Raw genomic sequence first — 27,322 nt, 5'->3', positions numbered from 1 at the left:
CAGTTTTCTTTGTTTATAAGGTTCACTTAAAGATTGCAGATTTCAGAAGCAATCTAGCTTGGTGTATTACAGTATCTCTCTCTCTTTCAATTTACCATTTCTTGCTTTGAGAAGGGAAAACTGGTGAACAAGTAGAAAAGAAAGGAAAGAAGGAAACAATAGCTCAGAGGCCCAGAGTATCTGAATTATGCTGGAAAGCTCCCTGGCTCCTGTGGCTTTTACATTTCACTTTAAGAAAACCCTAAACATATGTAATCAAGGGCTTGTGGCAAGTTTACCACCCTTGAAACCTTGATAGGGTTAGACCTGTGCCTCCATCCCAGAGGTCTTCAAGCTGTGAATTTCTAGGATGCTAATGCTAGTGGAGACACCTGTAGCTCTGAGCTCTTCCCATTGCCTAGTCTGTTTCATTTCCCAGTCTCACTGTGCTGTGTATGCTGTTTCTGTCCTATGCCATGTTGACTCAAACAAACAGTGGGTTTTACTGAAGCTTGCTGACTTCACTTTTCTGAACATAGAGCTGTAGCCTCCTACCATGCTGCTCTCCTGCCCCTCCCGGGCCTTGTGGCTCTTCCTTTGTCTTTTTTTTTTACCTTTTGTGCCATTTGTCTCAGGTAGAATATAAACACATTACAAATGCCCCCATACAGAACCACTTGGCTCTGTTTTGTGCTAACTCTAAAACTTTGTACCCTTTGTATAGCCACAGGTAAACATTTATTGCCTAGCAATGCCCTTCTTGTAGATTTATTTTGTAGCTTATGCATGCATTCTCTCTCTCTCTCTCTCTCTCTCTCTCTCTCTCTCTCTCTCTCTCTCTCTCTCACACACACACACACACACACACACACAGTTTCAAAATTTGCAAAACTTCCATATTGATTTTAATTCATTTAAACAACCTGGCAATGGAGTTTCCTGTAATGTAGTTCCCTACATTATGTAGAGGGCTCTTTTTTTTTTAACTAGTCCTGATTTTGTACATAACTGTCAAAGGAATCATCCAGAGGTTTTTTTCATCATGTTGTTATGGGATCTAATGACTATCTAGATAGATATTCATAGCTGGTAATTAATGGATGGCTATATTTCCCTCAGTTAATTTATAATGTTTTAATTACCCCCAGGGACATATGGTATCTTAAACTAAAGGGGTAATAATCTCTATGATCTGCTTAGACTAGATCCTGCAATATAATAAACACTCAATAAAGGCAAATGGCTTATATTGTTTTGTTAATTTTGAGATTTCAGAAAGTGGTAGCGGTTGAATCAGTGGGTCAGTGATAGGGAATCCTTGAGTCCTGGGACTTGCTGGCGCTGTTTGGAGTCCTGTAACTAAACAGTTCATTTGATGTATGGATAGTGGCAGAACTAGGGTTTACAAGTTGCTTCTTCTTATCACACTTCTGTTTATCTACTTTCCTTGGGCAACTGGAGAATTATTATTAAATGAATACACAAACTCCTCAGTCTTCCATGCAACAGCTTACATGATTTTGCTCTTTATTTCTCCAAACCTTGCCTTTCCCGTGCTCCTCATACTTGTGTGTTCTAGTTTTGGATGCCTTGTAGCTATTCCCCTCAGAGATTATGCTTGCTGGAGCAACTTTAAATGAGAATTCTCATTTGAAATTGCAGGTCAACCGAGATCTACCTAAGTGGTAGTGAGAGGGGAAGGGAGATAACTTTAGGAGTTAAATTTTGCAGTATTAAATTTACCCATCATTGTGCATTTCCTGTTTTCTAAATAAGATCAAATAGTGATTTTATTCATTTACCTTTACCTTTCAATATGTAAAATGTACTCCAATCTTAAAGGCTCCAAGTGTTTTCTGAACCCCATTGATGTCTTGCTAGCTCATTGAGCAGGGTGCTTTAAGTCTGCTTTAACTTTAACCTCCTTTTTTATGAACCAGATAAGGCCAGGGAAGAAGTTCTTCCATAAACTGAGGCAGGGTTGGGCAGAGGCCAGAGGCAAGTACCAACTCAATTAGCAGAACATCAGAAGCCAGGCCCTCTGGGAAGTATCCTAAGCACTGTTGCATCGCAAGGTGGAGGATCTGGGCATGCTTCAGCAGGCTCGGTTTCTGCTTGAAGCTTATTCCAAGGACAGTTACATACTTCAGAAGTCTGGCTCATTTGTTGGTCCCCGCTTTAATGAATACTATCAATCAAACGGCATGCTGCTTGCCCATATAACTGAGTTTATCGTTGTCTTTCTGAAATGATTTCTTTGGCTGTTTAGCCACTAAACAGAATTTCAGAGACCATACTGAAGGCATTGCTTTCTTTCTTTCTTTTTTTTTATAAGATGGCAAAATTGTCCCATCTGTTTTTCTGCATACCTACAGACATGCAAATACTCAAACACACACACACACACACACACACACACACACACACACACACACACATACACACACACACCCCTTGCCTTTTCCCCAGCCTTACTGGAATGCATCCCACCAGCTTGAAATGCTTCATTTATTTTTGGAGTTGTTCCCCTTAACAAAGAAAACAGGCTACTTAGGGAAAAGGTCACAAATTCAGTCGTAAAGATTTCACTGTGTGAATCCGCACCAATCTAATTTCATGAAAGGTATGGGCAGGAAATGTGAATTAGAAGGAAATGATGTCTCAGATATAGGTCCTGAATGGGGCATGTACACAAAATCATTATCAGTTAGTGAGTACCTTAGAGAATAGATGGGGATATATGGAACCTGAGCTTAGCTCACTCTGTTTATATTTCTGTGTGTTAAAAGTCAGTTGACGCCCTTTCCCCTGGCTAGCAGCGCGGAGGCCGCACGATGCCTGGAGTTACTGTAAAAGACGTTCACCAGCAGGAGTTCGTCAGAGCTCTGGCAGCCTTCCTCAAAAAGTCCGGGAAGCTGAAAGTCCCCGAATGGGTGGACACAGTCAAGCTGGCCAAACATAAAGAGCTTGCCCCCTATGATGAAAACTGGTTCTACACACGAGCTGCTTCTACAGCACGGCACCTGTACCTGCGTGGTGGTGCCGGGGTTGGCTCCATGACAAAGATCTATGGAGGGCGGCAGAGAAATGGTGTCAGGCCCAGCCACTTCAGCAGAGGCTCCAAGAGTGTGGCCCGCTGCGTTCTCCAAGCCCTGGAGGGGCTGAAAATGGTGGAAAAGGACCAAGATGGGGGCCGCAAGCTAACACCTCAGGGACAGAGAGATCTGGACAGGATTGCCGGACAGGTGGCAGCTGCCAACAAGAAGCATTAGAACAAAGAATGCTGGGTTAATAAATTGCCTCATTCATAAAAAAATAAAAGTCAGTTGACAGGCATTATATATTTAAAAATGTATTTTTTGGGGGGTGTGCTCATGTGGAGGTCAGCAGACAACTTGTGGGAGTTGATTGTCTCTTCCCACCATTTGGGTCCCAGGTTGTCAAGTTTAGTCTCAACTGCCTTTAACCCCTGAGTCATCTTTCCTGCTGTTTTTAAAAATTTAAAATAGGCTCTCACTATATAGCTCAGGTCAGATAATAACTTCCTATGTAGCATAGGCAGTTTTTCAATTTTTGCTTTTCCCCCAATGTTGACCCAAAGTATAAAGTAGTTCTAGCTCTATATTTATGCTTTGCCCTGGTAACTCCACGAGGTTCTTGAGAGGCTCAAAGTGATGGTTGCAAAAAAATTTGTAAATGGAAAAGTGTTGTACAAATTCAGGGACTTGGCTTGACAAACGCAGAATCTTAATATTTGATGAGACATTAAAGGGTCATCTAGTCCCATTGTTTGCCTTGTGCTTGAAGAATCTACTATTATTGTTCTATTTGCTTGAAGATTTACAGAAAGAAAGAAACATTAGTGATTGACTCACTCAACAAATATTTATTTTACTCAGTGCCTCTATTTTTCAGGCATTGTTATGGATACTGTGAATGGACCAGACATGATCTCTGCCCTCATAGAACTTTGAGGAAATTTAAGGAAAAAGAGATATATAAGTGAGCAAAATAACACAGATTACTTCTGATAGTGACACACAGTATTCAGGGAATTGAAATATGAATTTTCACTAGAGAGTGATTTTGTAGAAATCCTTAGATGACCAGAGAGGGTTTCTCTAAGGAAAAGACATATGGGTCACACTCATTACTTCTGAATGGCAAGGAGGAGTCGATAGCAAAGACCGAGAGGAAGAAGTTTGCAGGTAGAGGAGTTAGCCACTTAAAAAGTCCTGATGAGGAAGTTATATTTGAGGAGGAATGGGACCTCTTCAGAAGACAGTGCTATGACAAGACATGCGAGCAGTAGTTCTCAACCTTCCTAATGCTGTGGCCCGCTAATACAGTTCCTCATGTTGTGGTGGCGCCCAACCAGAAACTCATTTTCACTGCTACTTCATAACTGTAATTTTTCTACTGTTATGAATCATAATGTAAATATTTTTGTAAATAGAGCTTTGCCAAAGTGGTCATAGTCCAGAGGGTGAGAATCAGTGCCTTAGAGGGCGGCTGGGCCAGATCATAAAAAAATAAAATAAAACAAAAACTTATATTTGACTAAATGTGATGGAAAATCATTCTAAAGTTGAAAACATGGGAACTTATATGATAATTTATGAATTTTCATAAGACTACTCTGCTTTGGGGCAGGTGTGGTGTCTTCCATCTGTAATCCTAACACTGGGGAGACATGTAGATTCATGTGAATTTGAGGCCGGCTTAGGTTATATAGTAACTCTGAGGCCAGTGAGAGCTTCAGAGACTTTATCTCAAAAATACACAAATAAATAAATAAATAAATAAATAAATAAATAAATAAATAAATAGATGTAAGCAGATTCAATCCTTATAGTAGTCTTTGTTGCTTGCTTGGTTGAAAACATAATAGTGGGCAAGAGTACAAAGCAGGGTGATATAAGCCCAGGCCCAAGTTATCCATTTCCTTTCTTTCATGATTTCCTATAGACTGAGTCATTTGGGACTTTGCTGTTTGACTTAATGTGGTGAATTAAATGTCAGCAAGTGTAACCTACGTCCAGTCTGAGCAGAACTTCAAATATCTGCATTTGGCTCTCCTACCTCTGAGACTCTCTTCCTTATCAAGAGACTAGCCCTCCCATCCGTCTGGGTTCTTAGAAGAGGCGTGGAACTAAATGTGTCCCAGGAAAGCTTAGCAGAGTCCAGATGAGCTGCAGCTCTTCCATGACCTGAGCGAGAGGTAAATATTGACTTATGGAAGATCCAGAGACCTTGGAGTTAATTGATTGCTTTCCAAACAAACAAATAAACAAACAAACAACACTCTCAACGAAACAAATACTGTTAACAGAGGAAGTTGTGTGAAATATATGAATGGCTTCTCAGCCAGAACAATAGTACTTGTGATGTTTGCATCATGTGGGATGAAAGAGGCTGAGCTCCTGGAGTTCAGTTGAAGACAGAGAGGAGGGAATATATGAGCAAGGGGGAAGGGGGGTAAGATCACGATGGAGCAATCTACAGAGACAGCAGAACCAAGCTTCTGGAAGCTCATAAACTCTAGACCGACAATAGTGGAATCTCCATGGAACCAAACTAGGCCCTCCATATGTGGGAGGCAGTGGTGAAGCTTGGACTATCTGAGGGGCACCTGGCAGTAGGATCAGGATTTATCAGTGATGCATGAGACAGCTTGCTGGAGCCCATTCCCTATGGTGGGATGCCATGCGCAGCCTTAATGCAGTGGGGAGGGGCTTGGTGCTGCCCCAACTTAATGTGTCAGACTTTGTTGACTCCCCATGGGAGCCCTTATCCATTAGGAGGAGAGGATGGGGATGATCTGGGGGGCTGAGGGGGGCAGGAGGAGGGGTGGGATGGAGATCTGTAGTTGGAATCTAAAATAAAGAAAAAAGCTAAAGCATAAGAAAAGAGATGTAGGACAGACTCAGATGGCCTTTGTGCATCTGGGTAAAGTTGCCTTATTACAATGGAGAAGACTGGGAAAAGTAGCTATAGGTATAGCTTGCTCTTGTGGTAAATCAATTTTTAGATTTTGAGGCACCCTCACACAGACTTTCATAGTAGCTGTACAATTTTACACTCTCAACAGTCATGGATAAGTGTTCTCTTTTCCCCACATCCTCACCAACAACTTATTTTCGCAAATTAGAAGTTTGAGGTGATTGCGAGAGGTTCATATATTGATCTACTTATGCTTTCCAACAAATTCTTATTTTATTTGTTTATGTTGAAATTGTATCTACAGGAAGGATATTTGGTGACTTACAGTTAAGTTCCTGGCAAAATCATTAATACAAAGGGATCTGGAAGAGAAATTTTGTTGAGAAACTCTGGCAGAGAAAAACTATTACAATCCAGTACAATTACTTTTGAGCTTCTTAGTAGCCAAAATGAAGAACGAAAGGCAATGACTTATAAAACTCTCATTTTCTGGGGCAGTGGCTCTCATTCTGTGCTGCAGAGTATAATCCTGGGGATTAGCAAAGCACATTGTGAATGGTGACTCCTGGAATCCAGCTCAGTAGCCCTGTCTAGTGCCCATAACCTAGAAATTCAAATTCAGCTATTCTGGATGGAATTGGCACACAAATATGTTTACTGATTTCAATGTGGGGCCAAAATTGAGAACTGCTAGTTTTGTAGAAGAAACTACAGCCATTGACGTGGAAAGATAAACTTGTTCCTGAGCTCTAATTAAATTTGTCCCCGAAATTTTTATGAAAGGGGGTACTGAACTGTGTCATGGGTATTGCTATATTCAGCAATTTCACAGGAGATGCAGAAACCTTTCCACTTTGCTGCTTATTATATGAGCCCCAAATGAAAGCTGTTGTGATGAAAAATTAGAGTTGTATAAAAAATCATCTCTCTACAAGACAGAGTGACAGGGTCCAGTTCTATAGCTTTTAGGTAATTTGATCCAGCACAGCATTAAGCTTATATGCTGTGGGACAATGGTCTGTACCCTGTCACTTGTATTTTAAATAAACGCTGATTGGCCATTAACCAGGCAGAAAGTAGAGGTGTGGCAATGGGAATTATGGGGAGAGGAAAGATTCAGTCTGAAGTAATGACCTAGCCACAGAGGAAGCAAGATGTGACTGCCTTGCTGAAAAAGGTACCAAGCTACGTGGCTAACTCAGACAAGAATTATGGGCTGCTATAAGTTATAAGAATTAATAAGAAGTCTGAGCGACTGGGCCAGTCAGTTTATACTTAATGTAGATCTCGGTGTATTTCTTTGGGGCTGAACAGCTGCAGGACCAGGCAGGACAGAAACCTCAGTAAACACTTATAGAATCATGAAGAAGACTTAATGAAACCATCATGACCACCAATAGTTTCAGTTGGTCATTGGACCACTATGAATCATTCTGTAGGGGCCCAATTCTTTGGATTATTTCTTTTCGCCTTAATGGAAGCTGGCTTTTGGTTGGTCATAGAGTGGTTTGTGTTCTCCTTTCCTTACACTTTTGCCACTATTATGCCAAGCAGGTTTTTCCTTTGGGGGAAGACACTTAAGCAGAGAATAAAATTAAGAAATAATGTATAATGATGATGGTGGCAATTCTTTGCACAGCCTAAAAAGCAGTTGGCTGCTAATTGTGGAGTGGTAATAAGGGGGGCCCTGGGCCATAAGGTTTGCATTTGGAACACCTGTAGTTTTCATTTAACACCATGGATCATTAAACAGCTGCTCAGAATGGCCTTATTAAAACAAACACTGTTGCTCTGCTGTATGCATGTGTTATATTACTGCAAGCAGATTAGATGCAAACAGAGGGATCTTGTTTTTATGAAAACGGCACCCTAAGCATGTTCTGGGTGCTAATTCATGAAGACCAAGCTATAGGGACACTTTCTTCTGCTGTTGTGAAGCTGAAAATGACAGACCTCCCTGGAGTTTGCTTTAAGTGCTTTGGTTGTGGCTGAGGAGCACATGAAACGAGGTGATGGGAGTCTTATGGGAGGGAAAGTAGTGTGCTCTAAACTGGGCTTGTTAAGTGTGTTCTCACTGAGAAAAGCAAATGACAGTTTTCAGTAATGTGAAGATAGTTTTCTTGGAAGGAGTGTTTTCTGTCATTGAAAATGTGTTTTTTTTCTTCATTTCCGACACTTTGACACTGATGACACCTTACAAATTTTATCATACAATTTTGAGACATCTAATTTAAATTGAATACAGAGTTTGAGTTAGGCTACAGATTTTTTTTAATTTTTTTTTCCTCAAAGTTTATTAAAATACAAAAGTCTCCATTTCCGCCCCTCCTCCCAACACCCTCCCACTCCCCCCAGTCCCTCCCCTCCTCCCTCTCCATCCCCAATAGCAGTCAGGGTCTCCGGCCCTGCGGGCAGTCCAAGCTCCTCCCCCCTCCCTCAAGGTCCAGGAAGGTGAGCATCCAAACAGACTGGATCCCAAAAAATCCAGTATATGCAGAGGAAACAAGTCCCAGTGTCATTGTTGAAGGCTTTTCAGAAAGACTCCGGGCCAGCCACATTCAGAGAATCCGACCTCAATCAGAGAATCTGGCTGGATTATGTGCTCGCTCAGTCCAAGACAACAGGCCTTGGTGAACTCTCATTAGATCAGTCCCCTTGTATCAGTGGGTGATCGCACCCCTCGCGGTCCTGATCTCCTTCCTCATGTTCTTCCTCCTTCTGCTTCTCGTTTGGACCTAGGGAGTTAAGTCCAGTGTTCCAATGTGGGTCTCCGTCTCCATCTCCATCCATCGCCAGCTGAAGGATCTATGGTGATAAGCAAAATATACATCAGCATGGTTATGGGCCAAGGCCAGTTCAGGCACCCTCTCCTCTATCCAGAGAACAATCTGGGGATCTCTCCTTGGACCTGGGATCCCATTTATAATCATGTCTCTAGTAAACCCTAAACTGACTCCCTTAGTTGAGATATATTCTTCCCTGATCCCATATCTATCCTTCCTCCCTCCCCCACTCCCAGTCCCCCGAGCATTCCCCATTCCTCCCCTGCTCCCTTCTCTCTAACCCTCTCCCCTTCCAGCAACCCTCCCACCTCCATAGTTAAAGGTCTTTGAGTCTAGAATTTGTGATCCTAGAGAAGCTAAATAAGAAGGTGAACCTGAAGAAAATCATATAGTTATCCCCCTGGATAGTGGAACTAGGCAAGATTGCCAGGCAAACTCGGGTGCATGGGGGGTGGGGGGGTGGTAGTAAGGGAAGATGTTCAGGGAGAGGGGAGAGGGGGAGGATTGGGGATGGCTTGGGGGAATGGGAGGGAGGGAGGGAGGAAGGATGACTGTGGGAGCAGGGAGGTTTATATCTCAGCTAAGGGAGCCATTTTAGGGTTTGCGGGAAACTTGATTCTGGAGGGGTTCCCAGTAAAAATTAAATAAAAAAATAAAAAGATAATAATTAAAAAAAAAGAAAACGCTTTACTGAGTGAGGTAAGCTAGACCCAAAAAGAGGAATATGGTATGTATTCACTCATAAGTGGATTCTAGCCATAATTAAAGGTCTTTGAGGCTATTATTCGTGATCCTAGAGAAGCTGGATAGGAGGGTGAACCTGAAGAAAATTTTGGTAGTTTTCCTCCTGGAGATTGGAGTTTTTTTTAATATATTAAAATAACTTGTTGCTCTGGTTTTGATATACAGTTTCCCAAAGGTTCATTGGGTTGAAACTCTGTCCCTACTACAGTGACATTGAAATGGTAGAACCTTTAAGTGGTTGGACCTAGTTACAGGTGATGAGGTCATGGGTGCACTAGTTTTAGAAGGAATCAGTGTAGTTCTCCTACGATCCTGTTAGGGCCATGAGAGTGGGCCCTTACAATATAAGGCTACCTGTTATGCTTAGCGTCTTCTGTACACAGCTTTTACCTTTTTGTCCCCACTATGTTGTAATATAGCTAGAGGAGCGCTAGTAAGATGCTAGAAGTCATGCTCTTTGGACTTTCGAGCCACTTAAATTGTAAATCAAAAGCCAAATAAATCCATTTTCCTGATAATTTACCTAGCCTTGGGTATTTTGTTATAGCAGTACAAAATGGACTAAGATATTGGTCCTTGGTGAAAATAGTTACTAGTTATTTGTCAAAGGAGTGAATGTTTCTGGATATACAAATCTCAACTTTATAACTTGAGGAGATACATGTTGGTATTTTTAGGTATATTTTATGAGTATGACAGCAAAGAATGTATAAGAATAGAGAAAGGGCAACAAGAAACCTTAAAGATTAATCTTTGATAATTGTATAAATGTATGGCTATGAGTGCTAATGTAAGCCTTTACCCTATTTCTACATAGAATTCTCTTATTTGTGGCCTTGATTTCATTAACTGACAAGGACTGTTTTTATCCTCGCAGTCCCAAGTGATCTTCAGACTAAGAAAAGGGATCTTAGCAAGGCAGTTCCTTTCTTGTTTGAATTATAGTTGTGTGTTAACTTCACATCACTTCAATGAATTACTTGAAGCAATTTATTTTACAAAAGAGATAAGGTTTATTTTTATTCCTGCCTTTGGAGATTTCAGTACAGATTAGGTAGCTTCATTTGTTTGGGCCTTTGTGTGTGTGTGTGTGTGTGTGTGAGAGAGAGAGAGAGAGAGAGAGAGAGAGAGAGAGAGAGAGAGAGAGAGAGAGAGACAGAGAGAGAGACAGAGAGACAGAGAGCAAAACACATGATCCATGGAACAGAGAAAGATACTGATGGGACCAGTGCCCTATAATCCTCTTGTGGACAACTACCTAGTGACCAGGGTCTTCCCACTATACCTGACTGCTCAAAGGCCCCATCCCTTTAACACAGGAAGCCATGGGGACCCTATCAATGCTCAGAACATCACAGGTTATTATAAAAAACGTTGCCATGACTGGGTGACTTTTGAGTGGATGCACTTGTCTGTTTTCTCTCCTGTATGTACCCCTTGTCAGGTGCCGTGCCCTCAACCCACTTCCTGGCTTCCTGGCTCTCGTTACCTTTGGCACAACTGTTACAGCTAGCATCTTAGTTTTGATATTCTTCATCCGCACCTGCTGCCTCTGTTCTCTCTTTCTCCTTTGCTGAGTCAGTCTTTCTTCCCTTCCCTACTCCTGTATGTACTGACAGGTTCTCAGATACCTTCAGTGATATTCTATTCTTGTCAGGTCCCACTTTAGGAGAGGATGGGAAATTGCTGCAATTCGATAGGGAAAAGACCGAAGGAGTTGAGGGCCTGCCCTTCAGCTAATGAGATGAAATACTATCATGGGGCCTGACATTCGGGCATATTGCTGACTGGAGATAAAGTTGGGGGCAGGGGCAGGATGGAATATTTTAGTTCCTATTAGATTTTGAGATCAAATCATAACATGTGGTTTTTTTCTATGTTCATTTATTACTGTACTTAGCTCTACATCTCCCAGGCATAAATGATAGGAGGCTATCAGATATTTTTCAATGACTAGATGCATCTTAAGTAAAAAATAGCATCCCCAAGCAGAAGAATTATGTTGCCAAGAGCATCATTCAGGCCTTTGGCTTGTGGTTAGACTTCAGTGAAAAGATCCAATTGAGCATTATGGGCAACAAGGTACTCCAGGTTCTGCTGCCACCATAGTGTAAAATGGGCAGAAGAAACCCATCCCTTCCCCTTAACATAAGTAGCTTCTCCTTAAATGTACTTTCACATTGCCAAATGGAGCTTTGTTAATAAAGAGTTAATTTCTCCCACTCTATTTGCATTCCACTTTTTCTAGTTTAAATTTATTTTTAACACTAGGGTTCTTTTTACTTTCTATTCTTCTCTAAATTGCAGTTACTAATGCATATTAATTGCATATATTAGTAAACTTAACTGTGCCATTTACATACATACATATATAGTGCTTTATAAACATACTGCATTTCAACCTCTGGTAGCAAGGAAAGGAAGAAATAAAGCTAGTTTTAGTTTATATTTTGCATGGAGACTGATGACTTTCAGAATTTTTTTCTGGTTCTTGCAGTCTTGCGTCTGGATTCAAGTTAATCTGCAAGCCTCAAAATTCTATTCTAGGATTCTAATCTCTAAGGCTTGATTTAGTGGCAGGGGCAGACATTCAAAGACTCAAACCATTGTCCTTCTGTCCCCCTCACATTCCTCACCATGTCTGTCTGAAAACTTCTATGCTATTTAAGGGATAATTTTGTTGACCCCTGTGAAGATTCCTGCTTCTAAGAATGACTGAGCTTCCAGAGAGACACGTAAATAAGAACTGGAAATCTTCATGTTCAGTGAAATCAGCCAGATCCAGAAAGATAACCTGTGTATTTGCTCTTAGGTGCAGAATCTAGATTGCACAAAAATTCTTTTAAAATATTTAAGTATGATACAAAATGTGAGTCTAAATGGCTAGGGAGGAGAATAAGACAATAATATGATGGGAAGATGCTTTTTCATGTATGAAATCTCAATATCATGTCCCCCTGTCTCTGTGTGAGAGAGAGACAGGAAAGCAGAGTGGGGCTGCTTGTGGGGGAGGGAAGAAAAAATGAGAGGGAGGGGGAGGGGTAACTATGAACAATGTATATGTATGAAAATGTTATAATGGAACTGATTTTTCTACATGAAGTGAAAAATAAAAATAAAAAGATATGTTCGTCCATAAAGAGTTTCCTTGACCCTTAAAAGAAGGCAAATTGGATTGTCTTTAGATAATTAAGAAAATTAGATATCTGTTTTTAATCACTCCTTTATTTGGTCCTGCTGGATGGTGATCTCAGCACCTCAATTAAAACAGAGAACCATGGAGATGAAGATTATACCCTCTTCTGGTCCCTGGAGTACCTATTAATTTTCTTCTGCTTTGGAAAAAAAAAAATCTTGAAAAGCGCCACCACTGAGTACATGGACCTTGTCGAAAAAAGTAAACTGGCTTAAAGTTATTCCTTAAATGAAAGGCGAGGCTGTTAAGCTCACCCCCACCGCCAGCATAACAGTTATCATCTCCATTAGAGCAGATGTAACTACTTGGTAGAGCAGCCTGAGATTGGGCCTGTTGATGGATGACGATCCTAGAAGGACAGGGTGGGAACGGTATTGAACACCCACCTAAAATTCTAGCCATTCCCTCCTGAAACTCCTAGGCACCTGCACCTTATTCTCCCCCAATTACTCATGGTCTCGTGGTCGCAGGAGGTGCTCGAGTGTATAAAGTGTAGAGGGTTAACTGATGAGGACTTAGTCAATTGTGGTGTAGTAATCATCCATGCTGTGGTGAGAGCTTTTGGTGCAGCAGCTCCTTTGGGGTCACCCACACTTCTGTAAGTAACCCTTCACCCGTGCTCTGTAAGTAATTCCAATAAACTAATTGGTTCCCCAAGTTGGAATTTGGTAGACTCTGGACTTTGATCTGTCACTGGTGCTCTGTGGAGTAGGTGCTGGCTTACACATCCTCAGGATAGAGTTCCTGTCCCAGTGTTTGAGAGGGGGGTAAAGTTTAGATGCACCATATCATCTTCATTTGAAATAATTAAAGTAAAAAAAAAGTTCCTGTTGGTACACAGTCATGTTTACAGCATAACTTTGAGAGAAGTATATTTTATTTTCCTCAGCTGTATGTGATACATTAATTTTTTGAAAGCATGTGGCTAGGTAGGGATCCTGAAATATGTGTGAATAGGCAATTAGTTTATTAATATATTGTTGTGTGATTTCTAATTGGTCTTAATAAAAACTCAGTCAGATACTAGGGGGTGAAAGCTAAAAGATCAGAGAAGCAGAGGAGCCAGTCACTAATCCTTACCTCCACTGAATCCTCCAACCAAAGGGGTGATACTGTCCTCACAAATCCTCAGACTGGATGCTCTGCGCTCCTGTCTTCTCCCGCTTTATGCTTTATATTCCTCTCTCTGCCCAGCCATATCCTTTCCGGTCTCCACCTCCCTAGGGCTGGGATTAAAGGCGTGAGACTCCCAAGTACTAAGTTTAAAGGTGTGAGCCACCATCACCTGGCTCTGTTTTAATTTTAGAGTGAATCAATCTTGTGTAGCCCAGGGTGGCCTTGAACTCATAAAGATCCATCTGCGTCTGTCTCCTGAGTGCTGGAATTAAAGGTGTGTGTCACCACTGCCTGCCTTCTATGGCTAGCTAGTGGCTAGCTCCACACTCTAATCCTTAGGCAAGATGTATTTGTTATCACAAACAAAATATCATCACAATGTAAGTATATATTTTTTGAGACAGAGTCTCACCGTGTCGCCTTGGCTAGCCTGAAATTTACTTGATGATAGACCTTACTGTTCTAAACCTCAGAGAGATCCTCCTGAGTGCTGACATTGAAAGTGAGCACCACCACACCTGTCTTCATCATTTTTATAATTATATTTGGTATACAAAGTATTGAAAATATAAAAATAATTTTAAAAGCAAGTTAATGATTCCAGCATTCAGACACAATGGTTTGGTACTAGACCACATTCCTTACCAGGTCCCAGGAGTCAACTGTATAGTAGAATTCAAAATATCGCAGGATTTTGTAAAGTAATCCAATGTATGTTTTTATGACATCCTTAAAGAAATGCAAGGCAATGCTTCATAATCACACACAATAATATATCAGCAGCAAAATGTATAAATATTCACTGTGCAAGATAAGCAAAGGCTATAAATGTCACAATTGTTCATGTCAAACTTTTGATACCAAATGAGTTATAAGAAATCTTTCCATTACAGATCCCTTTGTACTTTGTAATTGAATATAAATGTTTGTGGACTTAGATTTTAACACACGACTTAGGTGATTTTTTGAGCACTCATTGTATGCTAGGCGTCATGGAAGGAGTGTAGCTCATAGAGATGTACTTTGCATGCTTGGTAGTGGTGTTCTGAGGGATTGTGCTTTCAAAAGGGGTTCTCTGCTTTCAAAAGGGCCTGCTACCCGGGCCATACTACAGATAAGGATTTGTCCATTTCTACCCTGGTTGTCTGGTTGTTTACAGCTTTGGCCTAAGTTTTGGCCAGAAACTTTGACTCATGCATTTATTCGCGTGAATCTGGAGTCCCAGACTGGGGATGGTCCCACATTTCATCCTAGATCTGCCCCCAATTCTCTTTAGCTCAAAGGCCAGACGTAGCACCCTGGTCATGTTCTCTAAGCAAACAAATCCCATCCAATCTCTGGTTTTGCTTTTGAGAATCTACTTTAGCACTGACATTTCATGGGGACTTCTGCCTTACCCTACTTGTTCAAGTTAAGACAAGCTTGACCTGAGAAATGGTTGAGAAGAAAATAACCAAAGGTGAGGGTCAAATACATGCAGTACCCATGCAGATGGAAGAGATGCCCTGAAAGGCAAGTGAGAAAAATTAAGCAAGTAAATAACAGATCATTACGAATCACTGCTTTGTAACTTGATGGCTGCCTATTTGTGCCTCTTACTGTGCCTATGCTGCAGCTTTCAACATTCTGCCAGATAATGAGTGTTTTGCAGAAGGAAACGTCAGAACTCTTTCTTTTATACAAACCAAGAAGTGGATTTGGTGAAATGATAACTAATGGATGAAAAAATATTGAAAACCTGTAATTACCTATGATAAACAATATGGTATGCTTTCTTTTCTTTGTTCTGAATCAGCTGCTGCGTTGTGTAATGCAGTATTTCAGGCAGGCATTGCTTTTCAATTATATGGCTCATGCTAAAGTTCCTGCTGACAGGGAGAATGAAAGCATATTTTGGTTATTATGTTTTGCCTCCCTTCCTCATGGAATCCAAATGCCTATATGCTAATGTAAGCCCCGATGACAGGAAGTCCAAGTGGAAATGTTATTAGAAAGTTATGAATATGTAGTTAATGAAATATGTATGATTACAATATTGCAGGACATGTGTAATATTGATGGAAACTCAACTGATCTCAATATTTAATAAAGACTTAATTTAAAATATGGATATTTGAGGGAGTGGGTTGTTTTATGCTTTCTGCAAATGCAGCATATGTTAATTTATCGCTGAGAATTTGTCTGGTGGATTCAATTTCCTCCTGTAATTTCTCATTTTGAATTTTCCTTTTTTGGAAGCATGCTTCTGCATGCCAGTCTGAACTCACTACTTCTGAACGTCCTAGGGTGATAGGAACATGAAGCACACATTTTAAGGCATTCTAGAGCAGATGAACAGGTCAGTAATGATCTCCTATAGTCTGTTTTAATTGGTGTTTTGCAAGTGTTGGGAATGTGGGTCAATAACATAGCTTTAAATACGAATTTTAAGCTTCAGTGTTTAGTCTAGGCATTGGTTAAAGTGGTGGTCCAGGAAGTGGACTTAACGCAGACTGAAATTGCCTGTGTAGTTATCAGAAAATGTGCTTGCAGGTTGGTTGAGCTCAGGTCTTTTTATGAATGCCAAAAAAATGACAGCCTATATAGATCATTAATAACTGAGCAGTAGAGGGTCACAGAAAGACAAATGGAAACTGCAATCCATCAAAAATCCTGTCTCCTTGGATTTATAAGAGTATTTTATTGTCATTTTTATTTCAGCTATTCATCCATTTGATAATTCAAACAAAAAATGTTATTTTGTGTCCTTTGTTGTGGAATGTTTCCCCATGTGTAAGTTTTTTTTTCTCACTGAGTTCCTTGTGGAGAGACACTTGTTTTCACACTTTAGAGTGGAGAAAAGTGAGTCATGGGAAGGTTATATAGCTCACCCAAGGTCATGTGTAAAACAGGAAATGTAAGAAGAGTCTGAAGTAGGTTTATCTGTGCAAAAACAGAATTTGAAAAATGATTAGGTTCTCAGGAATACATTATAAAATGACATAAAATGAGAAAAATAGAAGAAACAATTTAGGAATCAGTTAAAGTTTATTTTCAAGATTTATTTCATCTTTCTGGACTATTTCCTGGAGACTGATCCTAGGACCAGAATGGAGAGTGTGGATGACTTGACAAGGACTATGTCTATGCTGCAGGAGAACAAACTTCAAATATATATCTTATTAATAACCAGTAAAGAAGTGCATATAATGATATATAACGTTGTGCTATTGTACTGGTAGTATTATTCTGTTTATTTGCTTAGGGTGATAGAGTATGGGGTTCTGGCCAAGCACCCTTCTTACTTGCAAATTGAGAGAGCAGGATGGTAAGATGAATTTTCAACAGATATGTTCTGTTTACTTCTTCCTGTGTGCTGTATGGGAATTCCTTGAAAGGTTAGGTTGTGGTGACCTATCTACCATGAGCAACTCTGGTTAAACCAAGGGTGGGATACCAGTGTTAAGCTTGCAAAGAAGGCGCTCAAAGTTATGGGCTTTATATCTGATGTCATGTGTCTTGGGCTGCAATATCAGCTCTTCTAACTATGGTTTTTAAAAACATTGATATAACCTTATCAAGAGCATTTATTGTCCAGCACTCTGGAGGTTAAGGGCAGAGGATCTTGAATTTCAAGTCAGCCTGGGCTACGTATTGAGACCTTGTATACCTTCCCTTCAAAATATTTTGTGGGAAAATACTTACCCATTTTGAAAAACCCAGTAATAACATGACTAGGTTTATACATTTTGGCTTTTCTATTTTTATTTTTTAAATTTTGTATGCATACATATGTGCACGCATATTCATGCATGAAAGTGTGTGTGTTGTGTGTATGTGCATGTGTGTGTGCGCATGTGCGTGCTATGTCATGCATATGAAGGTCAGGGGAGAACTTATGGGACTCCTATGATGTGGGCTTTGGGGATGAAATTCTGGTCATCAGGCTTGGTGGGGAGCACATTTATCCCATTAAGTCATCTCACTGGCCTCATTTGTCTATTTTGATAGTCCTTACTCTATTTGTGTGTTGTTTCAACCCTCCATTGAATTTGTGTGCAGTTTCAATGCTCAGTTCTGTATTGGAATTTATGATAAATATGTTCACTAAATAGACTCAAGTGGAAACAGGTTTTCTTAGAAGTACAATAGCATGCATAGAGAAGGAAATTGATTATACAAAGATTATTTTAATTTGCTAGTTTATATAAGTTTGTTGTCTTAATTATTAGAGGTTTTAATACTAAGTAATGGCAACAAGAAAACAACTGCTGTTGTCATAGATTAAATGATAGTAGAATAGTCACTCTACTATGAAGGTCATTTTTATATCAGGTTTCATTGTGCTTGCCTGTCTTGATTTATGTCTGGAACCAACTGACCCTGGCTCTGGCCCCTCTCTGCCCACGTAGTAATTTTAAGCACATCTTTCGAAAAATATTCTGCCAGAGTATTTATGGAAGTCCCCAGAGGTTAACTTATATGAGTTCTGAATTAGTTGGATCACCACCACTGCTACCACTACCATGCTACTGTGCCCTCGATACAGGTGCCGAAGCAGTTGTCTTGCTAGCTTGCTGTGCACCCTGCCCTGCTCATTGTCCTGCCTATCAATTCTTTTCGTTCTTAAGGAGCAATGATACCTTATAATTCACCTGCAAAGTTAGAAGATTGCTTTTTCTTTCTTCTTGCATTATATATCGTTAGAGTCTAAATTGCAGATATTTTGATTTTGAGATACTATAAAATTTTTCTCAGCACATAGAGAAATATCTCCAAAGCACAAAAATTTCCAAGTCAAAGTACTTGGGTTAAGGTGCCTGAGTGTATTTGAAAGAAAGATTTCATTGAATATTTAATTCTAGAGGGTATTGTGTTTTTCTTTTAAAGACTTCAATATCTTCCTCCATTTTCATCTTGCTTACATAGTTTCTACTTATTTGTATCATATGGTTTAATTATCCATTATTTTGTAGAGTTAAGATGAGATTTCACCTTTGATTTCTTTTGAGATTTTCCTCTTTTCTTTGCTTTTCTTCATTTTGAACATACTGTGCTAATTTGCAGATCCTATAGCATTTTTCCTGCTTCATGTCTTTTGAGTTTCTTGGATCTTGGTTTGGTGTCTGTCATCAATTTTGGAAAAAGTATCAGCTGGAACTGCCTCAACTATTACATGTGTCCATCTCCATCAATCTTCTTGCAGATGTTTACATTCTTGAAGGATATTTTCAAAGGATACAGAATGAGAGATGTCAATTTTTCCTCTTAGCATCATAGAAATGCTGTGTCATTTCCTTCTGGCCTCCAGTGTTTCTCATGGAAAATTTTGCATGACATAGTCTTTCTATTGGTAATATACCCATTTCTCCAGTTGTTTTCATTATTTGGATTCTTTGCCCTTGTCAAAAACTTGATCTTCCCCTACCCCTGATATCCATGTATTTTTCTGTTTGCTTTAAGAACAGTCAGACTTGCTCATGCGAACACTCTTTTAAGAGATAGTTTAAAGTTTTAATCTCATGAATTCAAACTTAGTTTAATTCTGATGATTACCTCCTGAATCTTTTTCTCCTGTGAGGGTCAGTATTTGAATGAATTTTTGTATATGTTTTTGGCATGTGTTGCTGATATTTTAAATATTTGAATTTTGTTTAATTCCTATGCCACTGAGTCTTGTTTAAATCTTAGAAAGCATGGTGTTTTTTTTTCTTTTTTAACCAGATGATTGATATGGTTCAATTAAAATCACAAGTTTTAACACACCCTCCATGAGCTGAGTTTCTTATGACACCTTAATTTTCAAAATATTTGTTGTGCATTTTGAAGCTGCCCTACATACTTTGCAACCAATATCCAGGATGAAAAAGAAGTAGTGCTCTGTCAGTTGAGGTCACAATGTCATTGTTGTGCTGACTTGAACTAGATTCACACAGGTCCAATTTGGGGGTAATCTTTGCTTTCCTGAGCTCCCTTCTTCAATTTTCTTGGGAGACTATGGTGCTTCAAGACTCTTGCTTTGGGTCTTCTGGCCATAAACTACATACTTCTATGATCTTACTCCTGTCAGTGTTAATCAGCAGGAGACTGTAGAGAGAAGTAATATATCTAAATCCCGATCTCTTGGAGCTTCTATTTATCTGGGTGGAAAGCAAAGGCCACCTTAAATTTTTTTATTTACTTATTCATTTATTTATAAAAATTTCCACTTTCTCCCCTCCTCCCCATACCCTCCCATTCCCCCCACTCTCTCTCCTCCTCCCTCTCCAGTCCTAAGAGCAGTCAGGGTTTCCTGTCCTGTGGGAAGTTCAAATTCCTCCCCCCTCCCTCCAGGTCTAAGAAGGTGAGCTTCCAAACAGACTAGGATCCCAAAAAGCCAGTACATGCAGACGAAACAAGACCCAGTACCATTGTCAATGGCTTCTCAGCCAGCCCCCATGTCAGCCACATTCAGAGAATCCGGTTTGATCACATGCTTGTTCAGTCCCAGTCCAGCTGACCTTGGTGAGCTCTCATTAGATCAGTCCCCATGTATCAGTGGGTGAATGCACCCCTCGCGGTCCTGACTTCCTTTTTCATGTTCTCCCTCCTTCTCCTCCTAATTTGGACCTTGGGGGCTCAGTCCAGTGCTCCAATGTGGGTCTCCTGATCCTGCCTTCCTTGCTCATGTTCTCCCTCCATCTGCTTCTCATTTGGACCTAATACCTATGTGTCATTGCCAGTATTGTCGCTATAGTCACTGGGTTGACTAGAGGCTGGGCCACAGTACCAATGAGAAAAAAGGAAATGAAATCAGGGATTCTCCTGTATTTTGATTGTTGACACAGTGGTAGAGATATGCTTCTTAAGCCCCACCAGAGTGCTCACTTTTGCTGCTCTGGCTGGCTTGATTTCTGGGAGAGGAAAATGACACTAAACTTACTGATAGTCGGGGATACTACTAATTCTTGTGTTCTTGCTAACCCAACTGTTACTTCTTCTTCAGAGTCTCAAAATAGATCCTCCATGCATTTCCCTAGGCTTCAGATTTAATTTCACTGAGAGGAAATGTTTGGAATGTTTTCATTCCAATTTACCTAGCAGTGAACTCAGCCCTCTTCAAAGTGATCTTGGCTTGTCAAGGAGATGAATCATTTTCTCTGTAATAAAAATGAAAAATATGGTTAATGCTTTCTTACCTAGAACTCTTCAAGTGCATAAAAATATTTTCCCTCGATTATAATAGTTTTCAAGTTTTTGCTGAATTTAAATTTTTTCCTCAACCCTGTTCCCAAGATTGGGACATGAAAGATGGCGGTTCAGTGAATAAGGCTAGTACGTAACATGGAAGAGCTGGAGTTTAGCCAAATATGCTTAATGTAATAGCTTAAGTGTTTCACAATTTGTCCTCTTAAGTGAAATGCACACGCTTCTTGATTAACATTTTTCTTAACTGGTACATTATGATTGACTGGCTAGTAATCTGCCTCGTCCTTTTATACTTGGAGAGTACCTCACCACTGCTTAACTTTAGGCTTGGTCATGTGACTAGGCAAAGTGCAAAGTGATAATCTTAGAATGTGCTTTTGTGGTTAACTTTACCACCTTATTCTTCTATCAGCACTATGAGAAAAATATTCTTCAGGGACTCCACCTCCTGATGAGAGTTAGGAGATGTGGACTCTTTCCACAGTTTGAAGTAAAATTTGAATGCAGCTGTTCTCAACATGTGGGTCAAATGATGGATTCACAAGAGTCAACTCTGACCATCAGGAAAACACAGGTATTTACATTGTAATTTGTAACAGTAGCAAAATTACAGTTACAAAGTAACAGTTAAAATACATATATTGTTGGGGATCACCACAATATGAGGAATTGCATAAAAGGTCAGAGCGTTAGGAAGGTTGAAAACCACTGCTCCAATGGGTTCTACATACGTAATTAATGCACAACTATAAAGACATACTCATTGCTTCAAGTTTTGTAGCTTAGAAATAATGAAGTATTTTGTGACAACTGATATCTTAATTATGACCTTGAAAATGTTTCATCGAAGATTGCTATATTTCTTCATGAAATTTAAATCAGCACAGGAATTTTATTTTAATTTCTATACCTAGGGATACACTTCTCTTCTTAATTTTCTTCACTGTTTATTCTTTTCTCACTGATAGTTCTTCTGAAGGAACAGGTTTTTTAAAAAATTCCATCTCTGGTTTTTAAATTCCTCCACGCTTATTTGGGGCAATGGAACATGGTGGGAGCTTGCTGTGAGAGACATCAAAGTGTCTATTTCTACACATTGTATTTGTTATTACCAATCCCTTTTATAAATGTCACATCAGCATTCCTACAGGTCTTACCGCACAGTTGGTGCTTATAGGAAACCTCAGATCACAGGGCTATGTGCTGATCTGCTCCTCATGACTCTTGTTTCTTACCATGTGAAGTAGTGAACTTTGGAATAGGATTTAGGCAGACTAGGGCTTGAGTACTACTTCTCTCCTTTAATGTCTGCAGGACTGACAATAAGGTATATACTGTCTCTGAACTTCTGCAGCTTCCCCATATAAAATGGGGTGATAATCTCTGTCTATCTCCCCCCCCCCCCAGAACCGCTGTGAGTATCAGGAGTTGAATATAGACTAAAGGCATCCTACTGTTCTTACTATTTATGTTGAATACATTTAGCAAGCTATAGCAGCCATTGCAAGTGTTCTGGTGTCCCAGGGAGTTTTAGAGATAATGCCCCAGGTATCTCCATCTCCTGACCTCTGGATCCTGACACAAATAGACTCAATAGTCTCACCTTCCATTTGCACACTTCTAGCACCTGGGAAAGTAAATAGTAGCCACACTCACCATATGCCTAGGACACGGAGAATATTGCTTATTTTACAGCGAGAATATAGGTGTTCAAAGGTGAACTTTGGCGAGCTAAAACAATACCAATGATGTAGCTGTTGGTTGGTACTATATTGTTTCTAGTAGTTTAGTAAATGTGGATTAAATATATATTTAGTCTAGAGACTATAAATAACATCCAGCTAACCAAATAACAACAAGAAATCATCTAGACTAAGTTCTCTATCAGCTTCAGAGGTCCTCATATTGTTTTGCAATATTAAGACTTCCCTTCCCCTTCATTCTTAGTGAATTTTAATTTTTTTGAAAGTAATTTTATTAAATTATAAAAGTGTCCATTTCCGCCCCTCCTCCCCCCATCCTCCCACTCCCCCCACTCCCCCCACTTCCTCTCCTCCTCCCTCTCCATCCCTAAGAGCAGTCAGGGTTTCCTGCCCTGTGGGAAGTTCAAGTTCCTCCCCCCTCCCTCCAGGTCCAGGAAGGTGAGTATCCAAACAGATTGGATCCCCAGAATCCATTATATGCAGAGGAAACAAGTCCCAGTGTCATTGTCAATGGCTTTTCAGAAAGACTCCGGCCAGCCACATTCAGAGAATCCGGCCACATTCAGAGAATCTGGTTGGATCACGTCCTCGTTCAGTCCCAGTCCCACTGGCCTTGGTGAACTCTCATTAGATCAGTCCCCTTGTATCAGTGGGTGATCGCATCCCTCGCAGTCCTGATTTACTTTTTCATTTTCTTCCTCCTTCTGCTCCTCATTTGGACCTTGGGGGCCTCAGTCCGGTGCTCCAATGTGGGTCTCCGTCTGTATCGCCATCCATCGTCGGATGAAGGTTCCCTCTGGTCTTGCCTTCTTTGCTCACGTTCTCTTTCCTTCTGCTTCTCGTTTGGACCTAGGGAGTTAAGTCCAGTGTTCCAATGTGGGTCTCTGTCTCTATCTCCATCCATCACCAGATGAAGGATCTGGGACTCTTGTCTATTTCCTATCTCCTGGCGGATAGCTAAATAATCTTCATCAGGTTCACCTTCTTATTTAGCTTCTCTAGGATCACGAATAATAGGCTCAAAGACCTTTAATTATGGTTAGAATCCACTTATGAGTGAATACATACCGTGTTCCTCTTTTTGCGTCTGGCTTACCTCATTCAGTAAAGCGTTTTCTATTTCCATCCATTTGCATGCAAAATTCAAGATGTCATTGTTTTTTACCGCTGAGTAAAACTCTAATGTGTATATGTTCCACACCAAAAAAGGGTGCACCTAGGTTGTTTCCAGGTTCTGGCTATTACAAATAGTGCTGCTATGAACATAGTTGAACAAACGCTTTTGTAGTATGTTAGGGAATCTCTTGGGTATATTCCCAAGAGTGGAATTGCTGGGTCCTGAGGGAGGTTGACTCCCAGTTTCCTGAGAAACTGCCACACTGATTTCCACAGTGGCTGCACAAGTTTGCATTCCCACCAACAATGGATGAGTGTTCCCCTCATAACCAAATAACAACAAGAAATCATCTAGACTAAGTTCTCTATCAGCTTCAGAGGTCCTCATATTGTTTTGCAATATTAAGACTTCTCTTCCCCTTCATTCTTAGTGAATTTTAAATTTTTTTATTTATGTGTTTGTGTGAATGAATGTCCTAGCTGTGTGCATGCCTATAAAGGCCAGTAGAGGGCATCAGAGTTACTATAGCTGAAATGCTGTAAGCCTCCTGACATAGGTGCTTGGAACAGAACTCAGGCCTCCTGGAAGAGCAACAAGCACTCTTAATTACTGAACCATCTCTCCAGATCCTGTTATTGGTGTTGTTAAAACTACACATCCTGAGGAGCATAGAAAAGACTATGCTCATGATTGCATATACCCTGCCTTTCACTAGATTAGTTGGAAGGGCTTTTAAGTGGAAAAGATTCTCTTTTTACCAAGTATTCACGGCATCAGGTTCTTTATAGTCTTTGTATCATATGCCATGATTTGTCTTGACATTATTCAAGGCAAATATCTACTTTCATATCTACTTTGTTTCTGAACACCTAGGCTTAGAGTTACTAATTAATAGAATCAGAGGTTACTTTTGCATCTAGCAGAATCTAAATTTTGTGCCTTCTGTGACATTACATTATTTGCATATTAATTTTTGTCATGTGAGGAGTGTGGCTAAATGTGTACTCCACAGTCATTTTGACAAGCAGTTATTAAAAATGAGATATGGCATCTTTGATTTTGAATTACAGTCCTACCTTTTCTCAGCTGGGTGACGCTAGAGACTTTGCTTAGTCTGTCTGAATTTCAGTTTCCAGCTGAACAAAAAGAGTGTTTTTTATCTAGAATTTTTGGGGAATATTTTATTTTTCTTTTGTAGTGATAAAACACCATAACTAAAGCAATGTATGTAATTTATCTTGAATTGTGATTCTAGAGGGTTAAGAGTCTGTCATGGTGGGGAAGCATGGTGGCAAACAACAGGCATGGTAGTAGCAAGCAAGAAGCTGAGAGCTGACTATGAACTCAACTATGTTCTCAACTATGAACACAAAGCAGAAGGAGTGAACTGAAAACGTGGTGAGACTATAAACACGCAAAGCCCACCTCCAGTGACATACGTTATCCATTAAAGCTCTATCTCCCAAAGGTTGCACAACTTCACCAAACAGTGCAAACAACTGGGGACCAAGTGTTCATATATCTTAGCCTATGGAGGACATTTTTATTCAAACCACGACAGGGAATTAACTGAAATTACTTATATAAAGTGATTTATATGGTACATATGACATAGTAAGCACTCTATAAACATTGGCTAAAGGTATTTTAAGATAAAAGATTCATAGACGGTAGTTAATATCTTCCTTTTAGTTTTAAAGATCATCAATGGATATTGGAAACTCCAGTTATAGGATGTTAGAGCTGGAGGATTGGTTCTTAGAGATTTTAATCCTAATCTTTGTGCATATAGTAAAACTTGGGTTCAGAGATGGGGTATAGTTTGAATTTATATTGTCTTCTATTACTCCCAATTACAGTTAGTTAGGAAAGTCTCCTGATGAAGTCAGTGACTTTCAGTAAAGAAGGCCTTGCTTTATTCATTTGAAAACTGCCAGTGATCTCTACCTTTCTACTTACAGTGGTTGGGATTTATAAGAGGAAATGAGATTTGAAGGGGATTTTGATTAGGAAAAACCTGTTTCCTCCACTATGCTCTTTTCCTCACATCTTGCATGCTTATGGTTCATAGAAACAAGCTTGAAGTGAAAGAAATTGCATCCATCTTTAGAATCTCTTCACTCTGCTTACGACTGCTACTATCAAAACATCCTTTTTCCTATGTTCCACCCCCACTGGGACCTGTTCTTTGTCAAATGTACTTGATGGAGTGAAATACAGGTGAACGTGTTAATGATTTAATGCACTGCCTTCCTCACATATTATCAACCTATTAACAGAAGCTTTTACTCCAAGGAATATGTGCAGTGATATTTCATGCATGAAATTATAAGCTTATAGGAGAGGAAAATGTAAGGAGGTATCTCATACCACCTGTGTCGTCACTTGGAAAATAACCATCCTTTGTTGCTTTTTCAAAGAAAAATCATGAGGGGCTGGGGGAGATGGCTTAGTGGTTAAGGGTACTAGCTGCTCTTTAGCAGGATTTGGCTTTGGTTCCCAGCACCCATATTAGATTCTTGTAACTCTAGCTCCAGCAGATCTGACACCTTCTTCCGGTACCCATGGGCACCTGTGTATACCGACACACAAATTCATTTACAATTGAAAATAAAGTAGATCTTAATACTGTGATTCTTCTTGCATTTGTCATGAGGTGTGGCCTTGATTTGGTAGCCTTTTGAAGCAGAAGGGAAAAAGTGAAGTTGCCTCATCGCTTAGTGATGAAGCTTAGCCTTCTGGGATTCTGAGCTTAGAGAGTGTAGTGAGACCTGTGGAATATTTAATGGGATAGGGATTGAACTATATTACAGTGTCAATAAAACTAGCAAGACTCTTTCTGTTCGAATCAAACCACAAACATCTCCAATCATTTCACTGAAGGTGATGGGCATCGTGAAATGACAAAATAGAGGATGCTCATGTTCCTTACAGCCCCACCTACACCAGTCTACTGTCTAATCATAAAAGTTGTGCTGGCTATGGTAATTGATGTGGGAGTCAATACTTCTCAGCTAGTCTATGTAGGAAGGGACTAGTACAGGAAGTGTCTCTCTGTTACCACGGCTGCTAGATATCCCTTTACGTTTTTAGTTTCAGCATACGAGAGGAAAATTTTGCAGGTATGGCCTGGTTTACTACCTGTGAGGGTGATTTGTCCAAGGTTACAGAGTAAGTTCATGGCCTAGCCAAGGCTAAAGCCCAGCATTCCTGAGACTGTCTTCAATGTTTCTTCTAGTGGAGTTTCCCTTGAGTGGGTTATGGTTACAAAGGTGAATGGTATGATTCTCAGGATTCCTTTCATGTTTGTGTGTGTGTGTGTGTGTGTGTGTGTGTACATATGGATGTATATGTGTCTGTATATTTGTATGTTTGTACATAGTGGCTCTGGCTTGCATTAACTATTGTAGATAAAATTGCTATTACTGCTAATATTTTATACTATGGACCCCAAATATGAGAGTTTTGAGACTTTGTAGCACACTCCTTGCAGTATGTAGATAAAAGACTTTCAGAATTTTCCCACAATTTAACTCTTTGTGAAAATCTTACCAGGCTAACACATTTCTCCACC

General features: G+C 40.0%; 1 pseudogene; it reads left to right on the top strand.

The window, feature by feature from the left end:
* The first annotated feature begins 2,780 nt into the window (after positions 1–2,780).
* On the top strand, positions 2,781–3,282 carry LOC148117266 (small ribosomal subunit protein eS19 pseudogene; annotated as a pseudogene).
* The last annotated feature ends 24,040 nt before the right edge of the window (positions 3,283–27,322 follow it).

This window comes from Myodes glareolus, chromosome X (assembly GCF_982192425.1).
Source record: "Myodes glareolus chromosome X, mMyoGla1.1, whole genome shotgun sequence".
NCBI classification, from domain to species: domain Eukaryota; kingdom Metazoa; phylum Chordata; class Mammalia; order Rodentia; family Cricetidae; genus Myodes; species Myodes glareolus.
This window is presented reverse-complemented; position numbering and strand designations above follow the sequence as displayed.